A 14,004-nucleotide genomic window follows, 5' to 3' on the forward strand; every position below is an offset into this window, starting at 1 on the left:
TCCGTAGCTCAGCCCATAAAATATGAACCAATTGACGTGAAATTGATTGTTCTCCTCCAAGCTGTGCTCCACTCCGTGTTCCCTCCCTCTCTCTCTTTCATCCTGTTGCCGTCTCCTTCTCTGGCGCCCTCTTCGTCTTGGGGCTTTCTGTTTGCGCTTTATTAACTACAACTGCCATAAAATGCAGGCGAATGCCAGCTTGTGCACTACCATTTCTCGTTCACACCTACAATTCCCGGCGTGTGCACTGCGATAAAAACATCAGTACAAAGGCACTTTAGATTAATACGTGGAAAAAGTGTGGAAAATTAATGTGTTTTTATTCCTCCTAAAAACACATTAATTTTCGTTGTTTTGCATTTTAATTTTAAAAAAGAAACGCTACTTACTCCTCAAATTGCTTGTATTTATTTATCAATGAATAGCTCTTCAGATGAAATATTATAATATTAAATATAAGCATATTATATTTAATTTTATCTGTTACCTTTAAATCTGCTTATAAGCTAGATATGCGCTTATAAAGTTTCTTGTGCTTATTACCTAATATTCTCATTTAAGAAATCAAGTATATTTTCTTTGCGTGTAGTTGTATCCTTCCCCTTCCCCCTGTCCCCTTGCACATCCCTCCCTACCGCTTATCGCTCATTTTACACGCTGCCAGCTTTGCGAGGCGTTGCCGCAAAATTCCTTACAGTTGGCATATTTTACGTGCCGGGCCAAGGCTTAGAATGCGTTGGAGAATGGGCCACGGCAAGGATTAGAAGTTGGCCGGATACGGAATACTGGATCCGGGATCTGGGATCCATGCCCGGCCTTCATGGACCTCCCAGTCGAATCGAAGTATTCGAATGGGATTTTCTGGCGTGCTCTTAATTAATGTGATGACTTGCGGTCAGACAAAAGGTCCAGAGCATCATCAATACATGACATTGGGCACCGGAAGGACAATCATTCATTATGAAGCAGTAGTTTGAGGGGAATGCCAGTGAATGCAGGTGTAAATTATGGAGAAAGTTCGGAATGCGGACAATTAGTGGGGCCTCGTTCAAGCCAATTCATTATCCAGAGAATTATTTAATGGCAGTTTAAAGTGACTGAGAGGTTGTTCATTGAAGATATATTATAACAGTCTACTAATGAACTTGATCGGATCAGTACAATAAGTCGGATTTTAGTACAGGAGCTACTAAAATCCGACTGTTTGTACTGATAGGATCCGATAGGAATTATAAATATGGTTTAAATACCCCGATTTGTGGACTGAACTAGTGTTATTAATGCTTAAATAGTTGTAGCCGTCGTTAAATCTGAATAAATACTCCACTTGCTCACCATTAGCTACTGATGGGCCCAACGGCCCACACATAATATAATCCTTGAACGTGGGCCATATGTCAGGCATTCCTCACCTGTCCGTGGCGCAACAAAAATGGCCATTTATTTGATGTCGCTACTTACCTTTACACACACGCTTCATTTCCATTTGTAAGCAATTTTTCAGACCCAATCCTCGCGTGGAAATACGCTTTCCAACCAGAGTTTCCCCACCAAGAGGGCCTCTCTTTCGGGTTTCGTCCATTTGTATGCGAGTTGCAGCATCTCTGGTTCGCATGGCCAGCTGGTGGGTGGTGGGTTGGTGGAAAATGGGGAAAATCCACTTCGGCTACTGCAATCGTCTTGCTTCGAACCCAAAACACAACAATGAAAATGCCGCATCGAACATGTTTGGAGCACATGGCACGAACCGCAACCGAGAACGCAACTTTCAAGAAATGTTTTCAAAAGCGTTGGCGGAAATTCAGTTGTTTGGAAGCCATTGTAGCTAACGGTACTCTCGTCGGATTTTCCGCTCGCTCCGCTTTTCATTACTTGTACTAGGCCGTTCAGCAAACGTGTGAAAAACAATAGAACGAGTGTGTGTGTGTGTGTGTGCGAGTGTGCGAGTGTGAGTTTGTTTGTGACAAAAGTGAGGGATAATCCTCGATAAATCTAGCGCAAGCACAAATTACAAAGGAGAGAAAAGTGCAAGAAAAATAAATGGGAAAAACGAAACGAAAAACTTGGACAGCGAAAGCTAAAGTATATATACTACTTATTCAAATCGAATCAAAGTCATAACAACGACAGCAGTAACGACTTTAACAAATGACCGCCTTTCGTTTTGCTGCTCAGCTGCATTTTGTACGGCTTCAAAAATAACCATAAGTTGTCCTTGGCCAACGGACGGCTATTTTTAAGCGTTTTGCTGTTGTTGTTGCTAGCGACCGCCCGCCATCGAAAGACATAAAAAGTGAAAGCCAAGTGCAGCGAGATTCGCATCGGATAAAAATATATATGTTTATATATACGTATTTAATTAAATTGAACAAGAGACACTCGGCGGCAAAGCTGCCTGAATCTCGCTGCTCCGATTGACAAGGGAGAAAAATACAAGAGTCCTGGACTCTGATGGATGGCCCCGTGTGACTTGTGTTTACTATTGAATTCATTTCTTATGGCTGGTATTTTGCCTATTTTTCAATTGTTTTCTTTTTATGTCACACGCTAATTTGATGCGTTAGCGGGCTGTCAACGTGGCTGGCATGGTGTTGACGGATTTGTTTTTGCTCAGACAGGCGGCACACGGCGTATACGCAATTTACGGTGAAATGTTCCACGGTTAATAATTGATGTGAGAATTGGATTTGCAGCCAAATGTGCCACGGGTATAATTGTCGAGTAACTTATTTATAACAGCTTACCCAACGGGAAGCCGTGGCATTCGTTGAACTAATCAATAATGTAGAAGGGGTGTGCATAGAACATCTTAGACGACTCGCTTGTCGATCAACAATTCATATAAGCCATCAACGATGCCACGTCATTTCGGCGGAAATTCAGCTGAAATGTGGAAGGGAACCCACTTGCTCAGACAATCAAGGCAGGAAATTTAATTTCCAGGTAAAAGTAAGCGCAAAGGAACCGCACGACCTGAATGCACATGTGGTTAATTGCTTGTCCTCAAACGCACACATTGTGCCAAGCAGCAGCAGTCATTACGTATACGCCATGGGCTCCGTTCTCCGACCTGCGACCTGCGACCTCCGACCCCAGAACTGGCTTCATTCGCCTACATACGGCGCATGGGGCACGTGCTTAATATTTTCAAGTCGAACCTTTGCGGGGCACGTACCTAGCCGTAATTAATTTATGCAATAATTTTTCATTGCCGACATAACTTGACAATTTTCTCCGGGCCATGCCCGAAAAACGCAATGGGAAAATGTTTTAATTTTAGAATTTGTTTTTCCCCTTGGCTGAGGCCGTAAACTAAACTTGCCACCGAATCCCGAAGGTCTGGCTCTTATTGCCACTAAATTTTGAGTTGGACAATTGAAAGAGTTTCTGGTGGCAGGGACGTCCGTAGGTTATGATAGATGACAAAAGACAAGGCACATAAAAGCCTGGGCCAGTCCAACTTTTGAAACGTCACGAGAGGGAAATGGCCATGAATGCCGGTCATTAGGTTAACTGACCGGGCAGGAAGTTGACCAACGCTTATACCACTATTTCCTCTCGAGCTGCGTCCTCCCAACTTCAACTTTCACCCCACCAAAAAGAAACCCCTCCATTTCCGTCATTGTGTTCGGCACTTTCTTTTTTGGACGCTTCACTTTCGATGATTGGCGGCGCCACTCGAAGGAAGCACAAGTGGCAACAGTAACGCTTAGAGGGGCGGAAGGCGACAGGGGGAGTGGCTGCGACAGCTGCGCTTTTCGTGCGACGAAGGGAAAATCCAGGAAGCGGGGCACTTGACAATCGCCATCAAGGACGATGAAATACCACGTTCCTTTTGTACTTTTGTGCTCAGACACGCCATGCGATTGAAAAAAACAGGAATGGGGCAGCTAATCGAAAAGGTTATTGACTAATCCAATGGAATGCTTCGCAAACCTATGATCTCGACTTAAAGAACAAGATTGTGTTACTTAGTAGGATTTGATAGGTGAAACGAGTCAGTGAAAGATAATTTTGAATTGTGGAATTAATTTGATTATCAAAAGATTAAGTTTTAATTTGTATTGTGTATATAACATAGATATATATTGTTATATTGCTAGAAACAAAATTGATATTCCCAAATTCAATTAATTAACTTTGCTTACTTTTGCTTTTTACTTTATTTCACTACATAAAGTCAAGGTGCTAAAGTGGCCGTAAAATGTTTTTGTATTTTACTATACTATATCTTAACTCAGTCTCATTTTTGTTTACAGAAATGTTATTAAATAAAATGGGGCAGGAAAATAAATTTGAAGGAACTTTTGTTTTGTTCGGTTCAGTTCACCAACCACGTCATTGATTGCCGCCTGCTTTGAATTTTTATGGGACCAGCTCGCCTCTTTCCCCATTTTCCCCAAAACCGAAGGGCGTCCCCCACCTGCGGAGTTGGGGTTATTGGTTTTGGGAAACTTGCGGCACTAAATGTCAAGTGCACGTGCTGTACAAAAGCTGCTTTTCCTGACCGCTGTCGAACACTCTCCCTGCCGCTTTCAACCCCACCCCCCTGTTTTTTCCACATCCAAAACAAAAACCGGCAACGTGACGTATGAGTGATACAGGCATATATTAACTGTTTCCCGGTGTGCGAGTGTGTGTGCTTGTGTACTTTGGGGTGCTTATTAAATATTGCGCAGTCCCGGCATGTGTCACAATAAAGTAAAAGTAAAGTTTACGACTGTCGAAAAATGATTCGCGATTCGGCAGCTGCTCGCGTTCATAACTAACAATATACTAACTGCCATCAATCAAAATCAAAGTCGGATTTTACAGTCGTAACCAACTGGGGAGCCATATAAATCACAGAGATTTTCAAATGCCCTAAGTTTGGCGGACAGAGCGCAAAACCGAAACTGTGTGCAAGCAGTGGATCCAACAAATAATTACAATTTAAGCGGAATCCGAGAAGGCCAAAAGCACACAGAGCGGAACCCGGCGAGAAGCTGAGTAAGTAAAGCGGAATGAATGCACTGATGACCTTACCCTACGCGTCGTTTCTCAATCTCGAACCCCATTCCCTCCCAGAAGCCCAGTTCAAATAGGAAATCTAAAACAGAACAAAAAGCGAAGCCAAGCCAAACCAATGCAAAGTCATGCATAATGCAAATGCGAGTCAAGGATAGTTTTTGGCACACAAAATGGTGGCGTCGGCCTGACTTTCTCCTTGTCTCGTCCTGCACTTGGCACAGTTTTAATGCACTTGCAATGGATCCAATAAAAACTTGAAAGGAGTCAGATGCCTCAGATTGTCCGTTGCACTTCCAAGACTGCAAAACAAATTGATCAAAATGTATAATTAATAATATTCCTCAGCTTAGAGTGTCATTTAAACATGGATACAATATTTTAGAAAACAAAATGTATAATTAATAATATTCCTTAGCTTAGAGTCCTAGTTAAACATGAAAACATTATTCAAAAAGTACAATTTAATATGTTTTTTCATAAGTAAATCACATACGAGCTAAGCATTGTTCCTTATCAAAAACACTGGAATTTCTTATTAGAAAATACTACTCAAGAGCAAACCTAAAAAATCATAGCCATAATTAACAGACAATAGTTTGTCTACTCAAAACATTGAATCCACATAATGTATTCGAAGAAACAACTCAATAGACTTGGAAAACAAATTAAATTTGTTATTTTTTGGTACACCCAAAAAAACTACATTTTAAACGTAATACACTTGGTGGAAAGCAATACACTCAAAAGAATCCACAAACAAAATATTGGGCAATGCAGTGGTTTTCTTCTTTGTATACATAATTCTATTGAAAAACAAGTCCAGCAAACCAGAAGATCATTAGCAATTCTCGAATGAGCGTGCTTCAATAATTTAGGTCAGCTGCTAATTGGCTTTTAAGTTGTACACTAATAAAAGTACATAAAACTACTGTTCACTTTATAACGTTTTTCAAAGTGTTTCTCACTCTCCATTTACTTTTGATTTGTTTCTGGCGCGGTATGCAAAATAGCAAAAACTGTTAAGGAAACAGGAAAAACCATTTCTTTACTGCAAATACCCTGTACCTCTAGGGGGTATAAGTTAGCTGGGCGCTGCGCGCTCGATGTTATACTTTCTATACATAGATGGATACCTAAGTCTATGTTTTCATTAAAACTTACTTTTCTAGTCTAGTATACCTTTTTTCGCGACGAGTAATGGGTATGATCCGGTCAAACGGCTAGTTGTTGAAGTGCGGTCAGTATTATAATGTAACATATAATATCTTATTAAAATATATTATAGAATATTCAAAGGGTATTCTATAGTTGAATACCCTTTCCGGTTAAAAGGGTAGTTATTGAAGTGCTGCCATTATCCGATTTAGAATGTAATATATAATATATTATTAAAATATGTTATAGAATATTCAAATGGCATTCTAAAGTTGAATAACCTTTCCGGTCAAAAGGCTAGTTGTTAAAGTCCGGTCAGTAATCGCCTTAGAATGTAATATATACACAATATATTATTAACATTATTATAGAATATTCAAAGGGTATTTTAAAGTTGAACCTTTCTGCTTACTTGCTGTTTTGCTGCAATTCAATGGCTGTTTTTGTTTATTTTTGCGCAAAGTCCCAATTAAGAATTTTGCGCATCTCTGTAAGACTTTCCCTGCACTTCGTTTCGCCCCGCTTGCCACCTAATTTTCAACAAAAACGTATTAGCAAAGGCTGAATCATTTTTCATATCTGGACAAATAACAAATGAATGGATTCAGCTGGCCTGCTGGCCCTTTGCATCTGTTAATCACCTGCTGCCAGAAACTGAGTTTGAGGTGAGCAGAGTGCGGGACTGGGTGTATTTTCGTTTCGTAGGCCCTTTGAACTTTTGTGCTCTCAGCGAAAAGCGCAGAAAAGTTTCAACGCCCGGCCCTTGTAGCAAGAGTTTTCCTTTTTCCTCGGCTATTTTCATTATGCATGTGAGTGGCGGAGGCCTCCGTCTGATTTATTGTATGACCTGGCCCAGGCGGAGAAACTTTTGATTTCTCATTGTGATTATTTTATGATAGTTTAAGCGCAGACTTTGCAGAACCCGAAAACTTTTCCGCACACAATAGCCCGCATCTTCAAAATGAAATCGGAATGTCGAACGATGAATGCTGAGTTCTGAATGCGAATGGCAGTGAGTGCCAAGCAAATGCATTGAAATTTGTAAAGCTGTCAGTATGTGGGAATGAGTGTGTGGTGTATGTGTAATATATATTCACACTCAGTACCAGCTGAATGGAGAGTTCTTAAAAGCGATTTTTATTTTTTTTTTACCCCAATTTTCATTGATAAATCGTTTCCGATTTCCCAGCAAGGGTTGTATAAATATTTCCACATCCCTTCAATAACGAAACATTCGATTTTCAAGAATATTATTTATCTGGACCAGCTACAAATTGAATACTTTTTCATAGACTGAATGCATTGAGTGGCACTTGCACCAAAGAGCATATTAAGTATACGCAACGTTGTCACCAATTTACCAAAAATTTCTGCTGATGCCGCCGTTCTGTGCTGTGGATGGTAATGAGAACACGTGGTGCCTCACATTCGCAATTACACATTTAAGCTGTGTGTCATGCATATTGAGAGGCTCATTAAAACCCCGTGCGGACAGGAAGTGAATCGCAGAGAAGGAAAAAGGACGCTTCTGCTAGGCTTATGAATCTATTTATATTTTGAACTAATGACTTTCGCTTCACAGTTGAAAATATATGACTTACCTCCTTTATTTCTCGGCGTGCAGGTGATTAAATTGTCGCCTTTGGGGCTGGCATCGTTATTTCAAGGCATCCAAGGACGAGTCAAGCTCTTCAGAGCGAGATTCACAACAATGGCGCGTTGCATACATTTCAGAGCATATTTCATGAGCTGTTAATTTCGCGCAGCGGAAAAGTCATGTGTGAATGCGGGAAAAGCGCCTTTTAATTGAAAATTCACAAGAGGCGGGGCTGGCGAGGGGCGGGGCCAAATGGGAAATGAAGGCAAGAACGAGGGGAATGTGGCGCTTAAATATTTTGTTTTCATTCTTCCGTTTCGGTAAAGCGGCCAACAATGGAGGCGCCGCTTAAGTGGGCGTAGATTGTCCATGTAAATGCCAGTGGCAAAGTAATAGAGAGAGATGGAGCAAAAAATAGAAAGAGCCAGCGCTGGCTGGCTAGAAAAGGAGGTTAACAAGCTGAAGCTGTTTGCTGACGCCCCATACCGCTTGCTCTGGAAATTATGTGCGAAAAATACTTTTCGCACCAGTGAAGATTTTCAACACCATTCGCTCGGCAGTGCTGCTAAAAAGGAAGCTACAGTGTGCGCCTTAAATAGCTAGCACTCTATTAAAAAAGTATTTATTTATACAATCTCCACTGTTGTATTCCAGGAATACTATGAATTAACGTAACATTTTTAGATCTCGTTGATTTTTTCCATAAATTTTAACTTTAGCTTTCATTGTTTAACGATTAGTTGTTTTTTCGCTGCAAATGCATTCAGAACTAAAACAATGCCAACTGGGCAACACTGTTTTGCAAAAGGGGCTTACAAATGGAGTGGATGGGGCTGGAGTGATGTCCCTCATCATCAAGTGGTCCAAAAGTGAGCTTAGCATGCCCGTCGCCGCCACTCGAGGATGCAACATGGCAAGGCGAAATTAGACGAGTTGCCATCGCCTGCCTCACATTTGCCCACGTTAAACATATCTCCTGAGTGGAAACTGTTTCCACATTCACTTTTCCCAAACACCCACTCCCCGCAAACACCGCCATTCAGAATCCGCTGCTGAACACTCGTGTCAAAAGGCCTGCTGTGTAAATGGGCCACTTGCATTGCCAACGACCAAAAAGGCGAATGATGAGTTCAGGAAGGAGGATCCTGTAATGCGGGGAATAGTCTTTCAATCTGGTCTCCTTGCAGCCATGGCGCCAACAGAATAATATCACCCGGTAGCTGGTTAGGTAACGTGTTATTCCACCTGGAAAACTTGAAAACAAAAATGTAGCCAGACAATTAGGATAATAATTAAGTGCACATGTGGGATTTTCATGGAATTGTTTGTGCACCTGTTTTTCAAATATTTTGCGCCGTTTGGTAAACGCCAATTAAAAAGGCAATGAAATAAAGGAATGCCCAAGGTCTGTTTGCACTAAGGCTATTAATAGCTATTATATTGTAAGATTTAATATTTTAATTATGAATTTAATGTTTAACTACGTGTTGCTTCAATTTTTCAATTACCTTTTATTTTGGGTGTATACAACTTAAAATTTTCCTCATTCCCAATTAATTCATGATTTCGGTTCTCAATTACTTATACAATCATATTCATTTAAATAACAATCACATGATCTAAGTAAACATTGCATTTCTTCGAAACTCTTATTTGATAGCACACTGAACTTCGTGTCGTCCTTAAAAAAATCTGAAATAAACACATGTCACGTATTTTACTTCTCCAGTTCTTGATTTTCCCAACCTTTTGCTTTTCTGTATTTTCTTTGCCACTGCCCTCGGCGGAATCAGATGTCAGCGTGGCTCGAGGATTTTCCGGCCGTGCACGTGGATGTAGATGGGTATGGGTATGGGTATGGGCAAGGAGATGGGGATGTCGTCGGACACCTCGTGGCTGTGGCCTCGGTGCTAAGGTCTTGGATAAGTCATTAATTGCCTGGCCGCCATTTTGGCTGTGGGGCTATCCGCTCCTTCCGGTTACCAGTAACCAGTAACCCGTAGCCGTAACCGTAACCGTATCCGTGTCGCCTGCAGGCCAGACTCTACGTAGTAAAACAAATCAACGGTTTCATGGCCACTAATGCAATCAGGCCGCAATAATTTTAACGCTCAGCGTACTAGCAATTTGTCATTTTCCAATCCGAGCTGCAGGGTTGGTGGGGAGGGGCGGTTAGCCAGGAGAAGCAGCTTTGGCATTTTCATTTCCATTTTTATGCGCTTGTCATCGCTGGCTCGGAATGGGAATGGTATATGGGGGATGGGGTGGGCTTAAGTGCTGCCATTTGCAGCTAGAAGCGCCTTAGTTGCCTCAGTCTCATTTGAGATACACACACACACACAAACACAATCCACATACACGCAGGAAGAGATAGACGCACACACAGATACTCTCACGTACGTCTGAGCGAGTGTGTGTGCGGACACACGTTGAGATGCTTTTTAGTTGATGGGATTGCTTTAGTTTCTCCTTCGCTTGCTTCCATTCTCCTTCCACAGCACTTAAATGTGGCCAGAAGGTTGCAGATTTCCGCAGATAAATATGTATTGTCAAAGACTCACATTCTTGACATGGCAACTTGATTTGCTAAATAGCATCGTAAAGTTAGAACCGAAAAACTGGAACCATCAGGTACAAAGCTGAGCTACTTGGTTGCGGATATATGGTTTGTGTTTGCCAGTAGTGATTTGCAGTTTGGTTTAATAATATTCTAGTGAATATTACAGATTTTTTGCCTTTACATGAAATTATCCATACTCGTTTTTTCATTCTCAATAATCGCTTTTAAGCGACTTTTGAATTCCTATTTTTAAAGACACAATAACCTATTGCTTATTGGCTTGTATCCATATTTTTTAACCCTTGTCAACAAATATTGTACAAATGGGCAAGCTGAAAAGCAAAATCAATAAAAATCTTCAAATAAACATTCAGTTAGGTCTCTGATTGTAATATTTATTTCCATTGTTGAAAGCTAATATTTACGTTATACATAACGATCTAAAGTTAGTATGAATTTACTATCGAGGAAACATGAAAAATATAACAAGCAGTCAAAGAAAAGCCAAAGGCTAAGTTATTTTCCATGGAGCGATGCAAATGAATCACTTCCTTTTCGTTGTGACCCAATCAATTGGTTTACAATTATGTCGAAACCAATAAAACACAGAAAATCAATTTAATTCCCCCAGCAGCAGCAAAAATAGCAAATCCAAGTCAAAGTTATTCCGCATCTGGTCTTGTCCAGTCTTTTTGGCCTGCTTTTCGGATTGTGGTCAGCCAAGCGTTGAATAGATAACAAACTGACACATATAAGCCACACCAACACACCCGTGCGAGGCTCACTTACGCACACTCACTTAACATCCATTAAACACTTCATAAAATGGTCATTTCTTGTGCCTTCGTTTCTGGACTGCCTTGTGTTTCGTTTATTTTGTCATTTTATGGCGGCATACTTTCAGGCGTTTGGTGCTCTTTTTGTGTGGGCGTTGCATGTATTGTCAGTCGGTTAGGGGGAATTTTCGGTAGTGCCGCTGACTGAAACGCTAAATATCAGTCAATAAATCGATTTCCTATGCATTATTTATTATAAATGCGGCACGCAGTTGGTTAGTTAGCAGGCAACAACGAAAAACAAAATACAAAAACCCTTCGGGACCTTTTCCCATCGGTCCAAGCCACCAATTCCATTGTCTATCATTACAATCAATTTTTTTTGGTGTTTTGGTGTTTTGTGCTGCCTTGTTGGCTGATGTTCATTAATTGCTTTGCCTTGACTGATTACTTTTATTGATTCCGACTGAAACGAGCAAATCACAAGAAATCTACGCAGTTGTTTTGTGGCTGAATAAATCATTTTAATCACTGGACGTTAAAAAGAGGTATTTTCTTAGAATATGTTGCTCACAGTGATGTATGGAAAATTTGTTATCTGGTTAGCTACATTTCATTTGTCTATGACTTTGGCGTCAAAATTCCATTTCCGATGAATACGTTTTAAGGGCCCAATAATGGGTTTGTAAATATAATTTATTCAATATTTCTGTTAGGCACACATGAATTCTTGTTTATCTACTCTTCACCTTTGCACAACATCTGCTTGGCAATTTGTGTTGTATTTTATTGTATCTGCAAACATTTGGCTGCCTTGTTGTTCTACCATTTGAAATCGTTTCAACTCGACCGAAACTCAATTAGAGTTTGTTGTGATTCCATTTGGAAGCCAGGCAACAAATTCTGATATAACAAATTTCATCCTTCTTTTGGGGCCTTTGGTGTTGGCTTTTCGATTTCAAGGCTCTTGGCGCTCTTTGCCGAGCACTTTCCCACTTTTGCCGAGTAATAGGAAAAGTTTGAGATTTCTTTTTTTTTTTTTATTTTTTTTTGTGCTGATATAGTTTTGGGTTTCAAGCGTGTGAAATTTGGTAATTGGCTAAAAGCGAGATTGAGTTGCGAGATTGCCGTAGACCTGTTGTCGATAATGTGCAGACAATTGGCTGGGCATTTAAATTGGCTCATCTGGAGCCCTTGGCTGTGGTCGAGCTCGAGCGAGTCATATATTATGTATGACATGATTGGCGTATTTGTGGCGGCATCAAATGGGATTACGGCCTTGAACTTTTTCATCCCTTCCGCCCACTCGAGGGCTTCTCCATCACCCATCCATTCCCATTACAAGTCTTCTTCGTTGGGCTTGTCATTGATTTATTGGCTTTCAGCCCTCTCAGTCTCTGTCCTCCAAGTCGTGTGTACGTGTGTGTGTGTGATTGAGTGGGTGATGTCGGTGCTGTGGGTGGAAAATTCATTTAAACTTGCTCTACGCATATTACTTTTATCTAAAAACTCCCACGTCGCACATTGTTTTAAAAGTCCTGCCTGCCGCAAAAGCAAACGCAAACGCCGCCTACTCTTGCATAATTAAACAATGGCAAGACAGGTGCAAATGAAAGAAAATACTTGTGAAAAAAGAGCCCGTAAAAGTTTTCGCCATGACACACTTTTTGTGTTACGACACTAAGCGCCTTTTGGTCCTTTAATTATGCAGTTGACAGGACACCAACCACCACCCACCACCCACACTTCCCAATTCGCGAAGCGCGGCACTTCCCATATTCCCCCATTAATGCCCAACAAATTGCCAGCGATTGACATAATTTATGTCAAACACAAATCGGCTTCGGTGTCCCGACTCCCGAGGGATCAATAAAAATGGCCAACAGGGATGAAATACTAGACCTGACAGCCAAATGGACAAGGCCAAAATCCTCGGACGGAAAAAGGAGGAAAATAAAACAAAGGGATTTTCACCCGTCACCATGCCCAATCATCTATGTAAAGTTTCCGAAAAGCTGGTCAAGCTGATGTCCTTGGGACCCATTCACCAGTGATCGATCTAGACAAAAAGGGAAAATGTATAAAAATATATAAAATGCTTGTGTGTCAAGTGCTGACAATCAATTTCGTTTTGATTTCAGCAACTCGTTGAGTGAGTTTGCTCATCTATTGATCTATTTGATTGGAGTGAGAAGAGTAGAAAAATCGCGGCATTGACTTTGATGAAATACAATTGCAGATTGGTTTCAGATTTTGTGACACTTTCGTCAAATCAAAATAAAATATCTCATGTTTTTCCAAAGCTCAAAAGTTATAGAGAATTTTGATCGATTGGGTTTGATTTTATCTTGAAAGATTTTTACCTTAGATTGATTACTATTCTTACAGAATTTAAATAAAATTTTAAATGAAATGGCCTCTTGTTTAAAATTGAACTCTATTGAAATAGTGAGCTGATCCCTGATAGTAAAATTAAAAAATTATTTTATTCATTTTTTTTTACTTTAATTAATCATAATTTCCGCCTAAATGTATGTAATTGTCCTGGGCTTTCTGCACTGGAATAAATGATGTGTTCCTTCTAATTGCAGCATTTATAGCTATAAATGTTACTAATTCACAAAATGTTCCCTGTAACACTGCAAGAAACCATAAATTGTCGTTGTTTTGTCCTGGACTCAGCGTATTTCATACGCGGCGACATCGAATGAAATGGATGAAGAAGGTTCAGTCGAGCCGACGTCATCGTCCATCAGCCATCAGCGTCCATTCCATCACTCTGCCACCAAATCCCATCACAATGGCTGTGGAATGGGTGCTCCAGGTCCCAACCCCCATGGAGCAGTAGTATATCCAGCCGATGTCCGCCCTGTCGCTTAAAGCAATGAACTTTAAGTAATTTGCTT

At 40.6% G+C, this 14,004-nt stretch overlaps 1 protein-coding gene across 1 annotated transcript in view; it reads left to right on the forward strand.

The window, feature by feature from the left end:
- Positions 1–1,794: 1,794 nt before the first annotated feature.
- The window catches only part of LOC6542743 (calcium/calmodulin-dependent 3',5'-cyclic nucleotide phosphodiesterase 1), a 116,451-nt gene continuing 104,241 nt past the window's right edge, over positions 1,795–14,004 (forward strand). The window contains exons 1-2 of the mRNA XM_015158961.2: positions 1,795–1,831; positions 4,816–4,989. The gene's annotated coding sequence lies outside the window, so the exon portion shown is untranslated. The remainder of the gene's footprint in view (positions 1,832–4,815; positions 4,990–14,004) is intronic.

Source organism: Drosophila erecta, unplaced genomic scaffold (assembly GCF_003286155.1).
Source record: "Drosophila erecta strain 14021-0224.00,06,07 unplaced genomic scaffold, DereRS2 tig00000055-arrow-pilon, whole genome shotgun sequence".
Classification (NCBI taxonomy): Eukaryota; Metazoa; Arthropoda; class Insecta; order Diptera; family Drosophilidae; genus Drosophila; species Drosophila erecta.